The sequence below is a fragment of the Gymnogyps californianus genome, chromosome 5 (assembly GCF_018139145.2).
Source record: "Gymnogyps californianus isolate 813 chromosome 5, ASM1813914v2, whole genome shotgun sequence".
Taxonomy (NCBI): Eukaryota; Metazoa; Chordata; class Aves; order Accipitriformes; family Cathartidae; genus Gymnogyps; species Gymnogyps californianus.
Window position 1 is genome coordinate 45,230,877 of NC_059475.1, and position 13,668 is coordinate 45,244,544.

Sequence of the window (13,668 nt, forward strand, 5' to 3'; positions counted from 1 at the left end):
GAAGCCATCCAGCTCATGAGGTCACACTTCTTTTACACTCTTTTATAAAGCCATATAGACCGCTAGGCAGAGCTCTTTGCATTAAACCAGCAAAACAGCACATCTTCCTCTACTGCACTTGCTCCCATTCCCTTTTACTGACTGGCAGCACTAAGTCTCCAAGAGGGTGCTCTGTGCTTACCAGCAAATGTCTCCCTCACTCTTACCTGCACCACCTGCAAGGAAAAACGCTTTAGTACACCAGGGGCCAAAATAGGTTGGCTGCCCATACGCCGCTTGAGTTTCTTTGAAAGTCCCAGCCTTGGATTCCTCTGCAACTGAACTTAAGCATTAACAGGTCTTCTGCATACCCTATCCAACGCCTCCACCTCTGACTGAATGGCTGGGGTAAAGAGGCTAGCTCTGTTCCACTGAAGTGCCCAGAGAGGTCCATCCCATTTTATGGTTTTTACCATCTTCCCTGTCACAGTCGGCACAGGGGAGGTGTTACAGTGTCTACAGGGAACACAGATTTCTAAACCCAACAGGACTGGATGATCCAGCGAGAGCTGGCTGACAGCAGCTCTGGCTCACTGACATTCCTGCCTTGGGTAGCTTGGAATAACGGTAAGATTTGGGGAGATGGAAAGGGAGCTAATGCTGTGCTGGTATTCAAACAGGTCAAGTGCGATACACAAGGTAACTAACTGTCAGCCAGCGAGCCCGAAATCAGCCCTGAAGAACAGAATGGAAAAGATGATGCACAGGTCAATTAACTGGGAACTAAAGGAAAGGAATATAGAAGCAAGGTCAAGTCAACGGGGTCTATGGAGAACCACTCTTGTCAAAGGACTCCGTTTTCATAACTCGACAGAATTACATACATGCACACCGACAGCCTGAGAGCCCATGCTATTCCAGTAAAAAAATAAACAGGGCAGTACGATGTCAATCAGGCACATGTGAAATGAATAACAAACTGGCTGTGTGACAGAACACAAGAAGCAGTTGTCGCTGGGGAGGGAATTAGATGGGTTCCAGGGTGATCAGTACGAGGCCTGGCACGATTCAAGGTTTTCAACTGGAAATAAATATTTTTATTTCGAAATAAACATACAATCGACATTGATAATGTGTGCTGCTGACACAAAAATTTGCAATGTGGTGTATCGTGATGAGAACAGAGCAATCACACAGAGCGGTTTGGATCACTACGGAGGGCAAATCCATCCAAGCAATATGGGACTTTAATAGAGCCAAATGCAGAATTACACTTCTAGGAAGAAGGAATGCAGGCAGCAGCTGCAGATAGAAGGAGACGATCCTGGAAAACAGCAATTCTGAAAAGATTTTGGGGGTAATGACAAGCAATTAAATATGAACTGTCAGTTCAATGCCCTGACATCAGGGCAGTGAAAAGCTGCAGGAACAGGGAGGTATTTTTGCCTCCCTACATATCCTCATCACAGCAGGGTGTATATATGCTAAAACATCACATCTAGCTCTGATGTGAAGTATGTCACATCTTCTAAGGGTTGTTGAAAAACTGGAGAGGATATGGGAAAAAACATGACAAAAATAATTTGAGGTCTGGTGAAAATGCCTTTGTGTAAGAAACCTAAAGTATTCAATCTCTTCAATGTAGCAAAAAGAAGATGAAGAGGTGCTCTGATTACAGGGCACAGGTTTCTCCACAGGAACAAAACGCCAGGTGTAAAGAGCCTTGTAATCTAACCAAGAAAGGCAACCCATGCAACAACAACATCTGCAAACCAAAGCCAAATGATTCCCTACTAGAAATCACGCCCACACGCAGCAGTATAGCTGTTTTCCTTCTGAAAAAAACACCCCAGTAGTGGATTCCCCAACTCCCAATACCATCGCTTCAGGAAAGGAAAGTGTGCTGCTGGGAGATGAGATATCACTGGAACAGTGCAAATATAACTAAAAAAAGATGCATAATCTGTGCTGTCCTGGAGGCAATTTTAGCTTATCTATTGACCTACTGATCGTTTCTGACCTTGAGCTGTAGGAATCCAAGAATGAATGGTTTTATCCCAGAGACAGAAGTCCCCGGTCCGGATACTCATTACCTAATTGTTTCTAACGCAGGAAAACCTTGAAAATGAGTGGCTGAGCTGCTGGGAGGAGGCACGAACAGGAGTCCTGAGAAGAAGCAGCGCAGGTAACCCGTGCTGCTGGGCAGACACCCAGCTTTGCAGGCTGAAGGTTCACATGCTGTTTGGAGTGGAGTCTGGCTACAGGTCATTCAGGGATGGAGACAGAGCAAGTGGGATTGGTCAAAGAGCACAGATGGATAACGAAATTATTACCTGCTGATAAAAATAGTTGTTGTCTTGTTAAAATCAAGATCTAAACTGAGATGAGGACAGCAAACAGTGCTTGTTTTTCAATAATCAGCAAGGCTAACCAGAATAATTGCAGAGAAGTGAATTTTATTTCAGTCCTACCTCAGTCCCTACCAGCCCCTTTCCAAAGCTCTCCTGAGATTCTGCAGAGTACTACCTACCCCTGATGGCCATGGGGGCCAGGCATGACCTGCCCACACATTTCTGAGCTACTAATTCAGCCCTGCTGCCAGCGAAGGAACTTCTGGTGCTTGTTACCTACTGCTTTGTTACCGGGTGCGCTACTGCTGGTTTGTTAGTGACAAAGGAAAAAAAGCTCCGTATGGAGCTCTAGGGAGGCTAGGTGAGAGCAACCAAACCCTGGAAGCTCAGGCACATTTCTTCTCTGATCTCTGGTGAGAGACCCCAAGCATAGTCCTATGGGTGAACGTGGCTGGCGTTCCAAGGTCTTTTACTGCATAGATGGAAGCACCCCAAGGAAAAGAAGTGAGAGTTCCCCAGCCCAGCAACACTCACTGTCCTAGTGCTGGTCACTTGAGGGCAAGTTCAGCCCCGAGTTCTGAAGAGTCGCTGGGTGAAGGTGACTGGTAGCATAAGACAGGGAAATATCAGCTCTTGTGCTTGAAAATACTCACATCATATCTATCCTTGAGGAAGGGAGCATGCTACGTGCAAGTAGCAGGGCTTGGCTGGACGCTACTCATTGCCTGCCTGAAGGAATTCCACCCCTTGGCTACAGGGACAGCTCCTGTCATTCCCAGGATCATGAGATTTAAAAAAAAAAAAAAAACAAACCCAAAAACAACATCTGAAGGGCTTTAAATAAAATAATCATTAGCATTTCAGTTACAAAGAAAAGTGGATTATATGCGCTTAGTGCGAGGGGCAGTGCCAACTTCACAAAGGAAAAATGGAGGAGGAACATTACTCCATGGCTTGCAACACTTGAGGAAAAGCCACCCTACTGGGATCCTGTTGGCAAAGCATTCCAGTGTGTGTCGCAGTGGGGAGAGGCAGATTGGCTTTGAATTAATTTGTTTATTTGGTTCTATTCTAGGCGGATGAGCTCTGGGATTTGTGGACTGAGTTGAGTAACACCATCCTGCCCCAGGCCACAGAAATCAATGGCAAAAGGCGTCTTTCCATCTCAGTTTCAGTCCCAATCCATGCCAAGCAGCTGGCTCATGGTCAGGGAATACAAAACAGAGCTTTCGCCTCCAAACATTCAGAGTCAGTCCATGCTGGGCAGACGGGGACTGGCTTGCTTGAAGGGTCTCAGGAAATGAACCTGAGCTCACCACATCAGTACAGACCTGGCCAGAAGGCATTAGCAACCCCTAACCATTTGGTGGATCTTAACATATGGCTGGAGCTTGTCCAGTTCCCAGGGAGCTGCATTGCCACAAGTTCTCTCGCTGGTGTGGCTGTCCTAGGGGTAAGAGCAAGGATTGAAAACAGATGGGGCGGCTCCAAATCAGCAGAGCAGGGAGCTTGTGCTACCACTCTCTATGCCTCCAACCTGCTCGGGGAAGAGGCACTGAAGAGGCAGAGGAGGCTGACACCTAAAGCACTACGTTCCAGGACACTTGAAGTCCCAGGGCTTCACATTCATTCAGTCTTACAGCCTCCCTCAGCACAGTATTACTCACTTCCACTCTTCCAGCCAGGCACATGGCCAGCACGGATCTCTGCAAAGAGGCAGTGGTCTCTTCCTTTATAGGCGACCGCCTGCCAAGCAGCTGGTTTCCCTGCTCTTCATCTGTCAGAGCTGCTGACAGCTTTCTCCGTGTCAGGCACAGCCTGTGGGGCAGAAACAGCGTGCAGACTCCTAGGACACCTCTCCTTCTGGGCTGTCCTGGGGCGCCCGCCTCTGTGGTGTCCAGCTAACAGCAGCAGCGATCCAGGGGAAAACACAGGTCAAGGAGGGAAGGTAGAGGGAGCAGCGTTCTCCTTCCAGGAGCACGGATGTGTGTGCTCCTGCTGATCTCTACCAGGCTGACAGCTGAAAGGTCACTGGCTGAGAGACCTCAGTCACCGGCACATGGAAAGTTTCACGCCTATAGGTATTAGGTGCTAATCAAAATGAAAAGAGATTTGGGATGGGAGGGAGCTGTGCAGACAGAATGACCCACATCTGCAACAGTTCAAAACTATCCAACAAGCACTCGTAGCTGCCCTCTTCTGAGGTGCAGGTCAAGGACTTGGACTCCCCATAAGCTCCCAAGGACACATGCCAGAAGTCAGGAGAACTGAGGGAGACCTGGTGCCTTACATTCTAGTGCTACACATCCCTGCAGGATCCAAATGACACCTGTATGACATCCAGGAAGGGACCTGCACACCTGCCACTGCACCTTTGTCTGCGTACAAACGCTTTATTTTAAATAGGTTTCGTTACCAGTTACACTCTGCTCTATATTTACTTTGGAGACAGCAGGCTAGAGAAGCTACAGAATGTTGTATTCCTTGGATACGATGGCTCTCCTGCCCAGTCCTAGATGAACCTGCAAGGTGCCTGTTCGCTGCCCAGAGGAGGTGAGTGGTATCTCTCACCCCACTGAGGACAGCGAGCAAAAGATTGAGCTGGCAGGCTCCTGGCAACCACACAGATGAACATGAGGACCGCTGTTTTCTGAATCAACCACAGTTTTTTTTTAAAAGCCTGCCGTTTCCAGACTAGGTACACAGAATCACAATAACCAAGTCTAAATCACTGAGACCACAGGGTCCAGAAAACAATACTGGTTTTCTAACCCACTATATATAGAAAGCATTTTTCAAATCTCTGACCACTTTTGATGATCATGGTTCTCTGGCACATGGAATCCAGGTGGGTATATAGCTGTGGCTTCTTTTAGTGACCTAAGGCCAGGCATCCTCCTTGGGGCTGGAGGCAAAGGTGGCAAACTCTTCAAAGCACTTCCCTCTCCCCAGCAGCAACACCTCAGTCTTTCCTGGATTTCGCTTCTATCGCCCGCTCTTCATCCAGCTGTTGACTTTGGCCACATCGCTAGCGAGCTGGGAAATGGTGTTTTTTGTGTTTGCGTAAAGGAAATGCAGAGCCAAGTGCCACAGGAGTATTACTGGTTTTTCATCCAGCCTGCCTCACCCTCTCCCCAGCCAAAGCCTGACTGACCATAGCAGGGTGGATGGCCCGAGGCACTGTGGAGAGAGTGAATCCTGGACAGTGCGGTCAGTGGGGTGGGGTGCTAACCTCAGACAAGGCAAGGGCTGGCCAGATGAGGATTGGAAAGCCACTCTTCCAGCTGGAAACAAATCTGCACCCTGCTGAGCATCAGAGAGAGATGATAGAGACCATAGAGACCTAAGGAGCAATTCCCAGGAGGGCAACAACAGAGTGGGACAGCACTGGCCAAAACAAAGCTGAAGATAAGCGGCCCTCAGAGAAGGAACCATCTACCCAGGGTCCAGAAACCCCTATCCCAGGGCCTGAGCTCAACAAGCTCCATCTCTCCAAATATAACCAGCCTGCTGCCTGGGACGCAACTGCTGCCTCCAGCCACCTGGAGAGGCAGCGTGCTGCCTGTGGGGCTGGGAGCAGGATGCCATGGAGGGGAGCCACTGCAGCACTGGTAAGTCCACCCCAGCTCCTCCAGCCCGCAGCCTGCACGCACAGCTCCAAGGCAAGAGGGCTCAGCCAGGACAGGGGCTGAGTCATGCTCAGCCCCTGATAACCTGCCAGGACAACAGGAGGGTTCTCCCCTGGTTTTTAAACGCTGAACAATATACTCGGTGTCTGTCTTGTCCGTTCGCCTGTCCCTCTGGCTAGACGCCCTCCCTGCTTGGGGCCATGGGGACCAAAATCAGTGATTCACTTCCCCCTTTGTAATGCTCGGCAGTTGCTGATTTTCCACTAAAGCATCACAGAAGAATGGGCAGCCTCAACACCAGCGTCTGTGTCTACAGGGGGAGAGAGAAGCAGCCAGCCTTGGAAAGCAGCAAATTGACCGCAGACCAGAAACTTCCCCTTTCTTGGACTCCGAACAGGTTCCTCAGCAGGCAGACGGGATTCATGGCTCAGTCTGCAGGCCCCGGAGCACAGGAGAGGCATTGCTTAGAGAGCACTCAAGTTTATTATCAATTAGCTCACAAACATGCTGACAAGGAAGACAGCTCTGTTAGGACTCAGGGAGGAGGGGGGAAGCCACACCATACAAAGCACCTGACTTCAAGTCCACCCACATTATGTCCATAAATTCTGGCTCAATTTATTATCCCCACGAGCAGCAGAGATAGCTCTGAAACCTGCCTGCTTCAGGCTTCCCACTGTACCTCCTGCGGCTGCCTTCAGCCCTGGTACCCCCCATGCAAGTGAGGGAGACACCAAAGTCCGAAGCCCCCGGCTCCCCAGGGTTTGGTGGAAGGCAAGGGAAATTCTCCTGCCCAGGAGAAGGAGCCACCAGCCTCCCCCAGGCAGGAGACATTCCCAGCTGAGCCAAGCAGGAGCTGTGTACCATGAAGGCCACAGGAATGACCATCTGGGTGCCTTCGTGCCCGATTCACAGTCACCTGCAGCCAGATCTCATGCCAGGTGGGACACCAGACACAGGCACCTGGACCGTCACAGGGACATCAAGGCAAGTGGCAACCCTATTGCTTACCACAACAGATCTCAGCTGCCAAGGTGTCCCCTCGCATGTTCACCTGACACCTTGTGGTGCCACAGGCACAGCTCACACACAGTCAAGGTCATCGGGCAAGCAGGAAGGGAGTCATCCAAATCCTCCCTCCCCTGCGAGACCTCGAGAGCTCCTGTGGGCAGAGGTGCCACTGACAACACCCTTTGCCTTGGGCACAAAGAGCACTGCCAAAGCGGGGCTGCACGGGCCAGAACACATCAGGCTCCCTGCCCCACATGCACACTCAATGCCACTGGCATGTGCTCAGGAGCCACGTCAGTCAGGCACCCAGATGCCACCACTATCCCTCACCACGGCTAGCAAGGCGCTGTCACAGAGCCCACATGGCTCTCGTTTTGGGCTCTCTCCTGTGCCATATCGCAGTGGTAACTCCAGCTCCCTGCTCTGCTTGACATATGTGCCAGTAGCTGGCCGAGATTTCTCTGAATCTCTCACTACAAACCGCAGCAACAGATGTGCAAGTCCTTGGGACAGTAAAGTCACCAGGTGTCTGCCCCATGCCACCAAGCTCAGTCCCTCCACCACCACGCCCCTGGCATCTTCCTTCCTCTGGACCCCAAAGCAGTGCTGGTGCTGTAGGGCCACCCGAGCTGGCTCCCAGCCTGCCGTGTGGTGCATGAGAACAAAGAGGGAAAAGGAGATGGGCTGTGAACTCTATTTTTATCTGCTCAGGAGTTGCCAGACACTGCATAAGTGAACCTCTCTAAGCACACAGACAGCTAACAGGTTCTTTTTAACCAGTCTCTGGGGGTCTAATTTGCTCCTTAGCCAAAGTGGCTGCTCACATGTCTCTGCACAGCTCTCTGCTGACATTAAATGCCCTTCCCTTGCCACACGTGCCACACATGCCACCCACCACTCTGCGAGTGCTCTTCTTTGCTCTTGTGTATTAGGGAGTGAGCAACTGACTCCCTGGAAGAAGTCCAGCCCTCCAAGCATGGGAACAGCACCTGCCTGGCCCAGCGAGGCTGCAGAAACATGCCCTGTGCAAGGGCACAGCACCGGGCTGTCACCAGCAGCAGCAGATCGCACCCATGGTTGGATCCATCAGACCTTAGTGCTGACCCATAAAATGGCCAGAACTGTGATTTCCAAATGCCAAGCATGATGAAGAGCTGTTTGCAATCTGCCTGTCTCCAGAGCTGAAGTGCAGGCCAATGCCTCCCAGAAAAATCAAAATGCAGCCTGCAACTGCTCTGAGCTTCAAGTAGAGCCAGCAGAGGAACCAGGCCAGGCTACTTGATTACAAATGCCACATGTGGGCCAAACCTTGCACACTCCATAGACTAAAACAGGGATTTAGAGGGAGAGGGAGGCCAGGCAAGCTACCACCCCTCTGGCAGAACCACCCAGGCTGGCCTGCGGCATGTGCAGTGAGCGGCAGGCGAGACGGGCGGCTGTGCAGCCCTCCTCTCCCCACCTCAGCCACACGCTGCTTTGGGCTGAAGCAGTGAGAAAGCTGCTCCAGTTGGCTCCCCTGCCTGCATGCAGGGGCTGGTGTTCAGCAGCACGATCAATGGGAACAGCACTGCTGCCAGACGCAGTCGCACAGCTGCTCTCATGCCTTGGTGAGAAGAGACCCATCCTGAAGTGTCCTAACAGCTGCCGTCACAGGAAGGTCTCCATCACTGCCACCATCTTACTGCAGACATTACCCCACAGCCACAGCTTTTGCATCATTACAAAACCGGGTGTAAGATGCTGGCACAGTTGGAGAGCTGGGCTGTCCGCCGTGCAACGTGACCATCCCACAGAGGGTTCAGCCACGACCATCGGCCACAGCAATGCCTCCACTGCCCTGCTCCTCCTCCCTGTGCTCCCCAGTACAGTGAGCAGCAGGGTGCTGCCTGGCAGGGGAAGGACCTGTATTTAGGGCAGAGGCACGCAAGAGGAGAGGACAACATACCAACCTACCCTTGTGCCCACAAGCACACCAAGGTCTCCAGCCCAAAGGGCCCTCTGTCTCCACAAGACACAGCAACTGTGAGCTGAGGACCCAGCCCCTCTCTAATGAAACTTGCTGCAGAGGCGTCAGCCAGAGAAAAGCTCACTGCTGGCCATGGGGAGGTCACTCGTCTCCCCCATACAGCAGGGAGAAAACAAGCACTCTTGAGTTTCATTCCCATCTTGTTGACTAGCAACACTCACCCCCTCCACCACGCTTCCAACTTCAAAGCCCTGAAAAGACACTTTAGCCTATTCATCTTCACGCCCACATGCACCCCGGGGAGTGGGGGGAGCCAGCTGCCTGCCCCCCGCTTTACATGGGACATGGAGAGGGCAGGCAAAGCCTCTCTCATCCTAGGCGTACGAGTGGGGTGAAGAACTTGTGCCTGCACACACACACAGAGGGCATGAGAGCAACAGGGTGGAGAGGAGATGTGTGTAGTCCTCTCATCTGGAGAAGGGAAGGCTTTTCATCTACAGCAGGAGGTGCTGGGAAGTCTCCCACTCACCCTGGGAACACTGGATCTAAGACATATTTTAAGCTAAAATAATGGTTGAACACCCAGCAGGATGCCCTGGCCTTTAGATCTATTAGCTCGATGTCGTTAGGTCTCCTCACATCTCTCCATCCCCAGCCACACATAGGATTCCCTCACCTGCAGCACTCTAAGCCATGAGAGCTGTGTTGGGATGTGACACTTTGCTGCCCACTCTCAAAGTCTGAGCCCTGCTGGGGATCGGGGAACGAGCATCCCGGTGATTTTTATTCTGTACTGTTCTGCACTGGCTCCATCCCTCCAGTTGCTCCCTAGCCAGAAGACTAGAGCCTGGCTGGGGACCAGGAGCGCTCCTGGCCTTGTATGCATGATGCCTGGTGGAAAAGCCAGTGCTTCCAGGGGTACCGTTACGATGAATCTGCTCTCACACCTCTCCCACGTGGCCTTCAGTATCCACACTAAGGACCAGCAGGGAGGAGCAGGTTTCATGGCATCCCCGGTAGGAAGGGATCCGGAGCAGGCAGAAAGGCTGCGCCTGCCTTGGCAGCGCCTGGGCTCCAGCTCCTCAGCAGCGCAGCTCCAAAGCGATGGAGAAGGCAGAGCTCCAGTGTCGTTATCAACCTGTCATTACATCCCTGGAAGAGTTTGGCACTTCGCTGTTGTAGAAAGCTTTGTAGCTGAAAAATTAGCTTGGCCACCCTGCCAAGGCTACAGGCAACCTAATACACCCTGTCTGCCCCCTCCAGATAGCCTCAGCCTCCAAGTATGCTCCCCATCCTCCAAGGCCAGTGTTTGGCTCAGTTTTGCAGATGTGGGTCTGTTAACCATTCCCCTCAGCTCACTCCCTCTCTCTCTCCCTCCCTCCCTCTCTCCCTCCTTTTGTAGTTATCAGAATTCCTTCCAATTTGTCAAGATCTTTTCTGGCAATAAAGAATACCTTGACTCAGTGCAGGACCCCGGGGTGCACAGGAAAAAAACCCATGTGACTTGGGTCTTTTGCCTCCAAAGTCCTAAGTACCACCAGTCTCTCGTATGCAGCCACACCGCATTACTCTCTGCTGCCTAATTTGCTGTTCACTCCTACTCTGCAAAATCTCAGCCTCTCCTTCTTCCAGATTTCTTCCTCCCATGGAGGATTTTTTTCCTTCAGCTGTAACAGAGAATATTTTTCCAGCCTGAATCTCTTCTTAATTCCTGCCTATATGTTTAGTTTCTGCATGTCCCTGATGAGAGTCTCCATGCAAGTGAGACAAAAATGAGGTGGTGCAGAGAGCTGGGTACCAATCCCCTCCAGCACCAAGCACTCATGGCAGCATTTCTCAGGATGCTTCTGAAGAAAGGAGAGGAGAACGAGCATATTTTACATGGAGACTTCTACATCTCCATTTCAACTGCTCCTTGTACCAAACCAGCTTCAATTCATCCCTTGTGTCCTGCCAGCACTTGGTGATTTATGGAAAACATTCAAAACCAAAGAGAATAGCTTTGATTTTGCTTAAGTACCAGCTTAAACCAAATAAGGTAGCATACAGTCAGGTATGAGAAACTTCAGCGTAATCCATATGCACAAGGGAGCTGAAAACAAGCTGGACGATGATCCTAATTCAGGCATTAGGGAAAAACTCTCCAGCATTTGATCATGTGGCCTTAGTGCTCTTCTAACAACTTTCTTTTTTATACAACTGCTATATAAATTGCATTGTCATAAATGTCCCAAATGATATATGTATAGTATATAAAATAGGCTATAAACTGGATTTTCTGTACTACCTCACCTACCACATGTACAATGCATTTGCCCTGCACCCTGCTCTCTTGGATGTAGTCTCAGACTAAGCTAACAGTAGCAGCATTTTCTTTCAGTTAGAAGGAAAAGTGCATTTGAACGTTTTCTCCCAAAGCCTAGAGGCTGAATTAAGCTATAGGAATGGCTCCCAAGGAGGTGCAGAAGAACCAGGCCTAATGTAAAGACCATATTTGGAGTTTAAAAGGAGCCTGAAAAGCCAGCTATCCTCCTGCTGCTCTGAAGCGTATGCAACCCCCTAGAAAGTAAATACATAAAACACATAAAGCAGAATGGTGCTGACAGCTTTAAAACACTACAAAGTAGAGCAACTGTATCTGGTGCCAGGCTAGAGAAGGTATATCATGTAATTTAAAAATAAAAGTATTTTTATATAAGAAAAATGACATTTACGCTCCTCTTGGGTAGCTTGAGTTTTTCCTTTAGGCTTCCCAGCCAGCTTGCCAAGGGCTTTCAACTATGTCAAAGCAAGAGAGGGGCCGAGACCTGGAGCTTATGGAGATCTCATTGCCCTGAGTGGAATCTCTTTTCACATATTCTCACACGGACTGGCACTGGCTTTTTAGTTTCAATTTTTTAACAAGGTCTCCGATATCTACTCAAAGTTGGCTCTGGATCAAGGAATGTAAATGCTTGGCCACCTTGTGAAAACTATATTGCCAAAGGGAAGCACCTTAGAAAGCTGCAATTAGGGCTTATCTGCATTGGGAAAATATGCCATTCAAGTAATAAGCATAAAGATGCCGCAGTGGCAGAAGGCAATGCTGGCACCAGTGTTTTACCCCAGGAATTCAAAGTCACGTGCTATGGATCTCCTGGGCTGGTCCCATTCCAAGCAAAGTAGGAAACCTGCCACAGCCCATGCCACAGAAATGCACTTACACAGGGGAGGCTTCTCAGCCAGGGTCAGCTTTTATTTTCTCTGCTATTTAGGTATTAATAAATTGTAACCCTCATAAATGTAAAGTGAGTGACAGTCATAAGTGAGCAGAAGAGCAGGAGGTGTATTCAGTAGGTATGGGGCTAGGACAGACCTCCTCCTAGTATTCCACCTATCATGGACAAACAGTCCTGGACATTCAGCAGCAACCCAAGTAAGGCAGTAAGAAAGCTCCCCTTTTTCTCATAAATATGGAAAGTTCAAAGCTGGCAAGACAGGAGGCTCCAGATCCTGCTTTAACAATTAAGACAAATCTGTCTCTGTTCGGAGCAGCATCTTGAAAAAGCAAGTGATCTTGCAATGAACTTTTGTTTATCTGCTCGGCCTCAATGCCAACAAGCTAATCAAGCTGATTTTGCCAAGCCACAGTTCTCAATGTCATGTTTTGAGTGGCCACCCCAGGGTGGAAAGCTTTATGTCCACCCATAGGCTCCACTCTCCTCTGCAAAGGACCATGCTAGACATTTGACTGCCACCAGAACAGGAGCTGGTTTCAGCCAGTTTTCAAAAGGGGGGAAATATACTTTCTCCATCCAGCAACCTCTGCTGCACACCCAAGATCCTGCCTTCTGCTTGCTCCCTGCTGTTCTCATCCTTTGCTTCCAGGAGAGAATAGAGATTTTGGCAGAGCCTTCCTGCTGGCATGAGGTTCCTGGTGTCCCCAGGCCAGGAGCGCTTGCCACAACTCCTCAAGGGCTGCATATAGCCCTTCCTCTCGCCAGGAAGGGAGGAGATGTCTCCTCCAGGGTGCTGGAGAGGAGGCTCTGAGATCAGGAGTCAGTGGGGCGGGCATGTCGCAACTCAGCCTTCTTCCTTTTCCATCCTGAAAACACCAGGCAACTCCCAGCAACTGCTTTGCCTAAACAGAGCCCTCTCAGAGGAAGCTCCCTGCCCTCAAGAGCTTAGCTGCATTAAGCCGTCTGCACAGTGTCTCAGCACCTTATACCACAGCTATGTCCTTTTCCCTTGCCTGAGTTGCTGGGAAAATGCTTTGTAGGTCCCAGTCATCTCTTCTTTTCTGTGAAGAGGAAGGATGCCTTGCTTCCCGGGCAGCCCTCGTCCAGCATGCACGTCCCATCTGGGCAGCACGGCTCCCTTGCGTAGATGCTGGTTACAGATTTATGCGCGGCACTCCTGCAGGAGGGACCTTCTCGGACGGCAGCGGCAGGACCCTCCTTGCACGCTGCACAGAGTCAGAGGCAGCTGGCCATCCATCCCAACAGTGAGGGGCAGGGGTGCAAGCCCTTTCCACTCCCTGCTAAATAAACAGGAATTCTGCTGATACTCCAGCCTTAGGAAAACAAAGCTGTTTCCATTTAGCTCGGCTTCTGGGCCGAGGTGCAGCTCCACCCGCACAATCATCCGTCGGGGCTTTGCTTCTCCGGGCAGAGATTCAGGCTGAGATCAAGAAGAGGGAGGATTTGCAGCTAGTCCATGCCGGGAGGGCCTCTAACACCCCCAGGATTTTGCT

General features: G+C 50.6%; 1 protein-coding gene across 2 annotated transcripts in view; it reads right to left on the bottom strand.

The window, feature by feature from the left end:
• The window catches only part of LTBP2 (latent transforming growth factor beta binding protein 2), a 74,115-nt gene that overhangs the window by 40,642 nt on the left and 19,805 nt on the right, over positions 1–13,668 (bottom strand). The gene's annotated exons all lie outside the window — the stretch shown is intronic.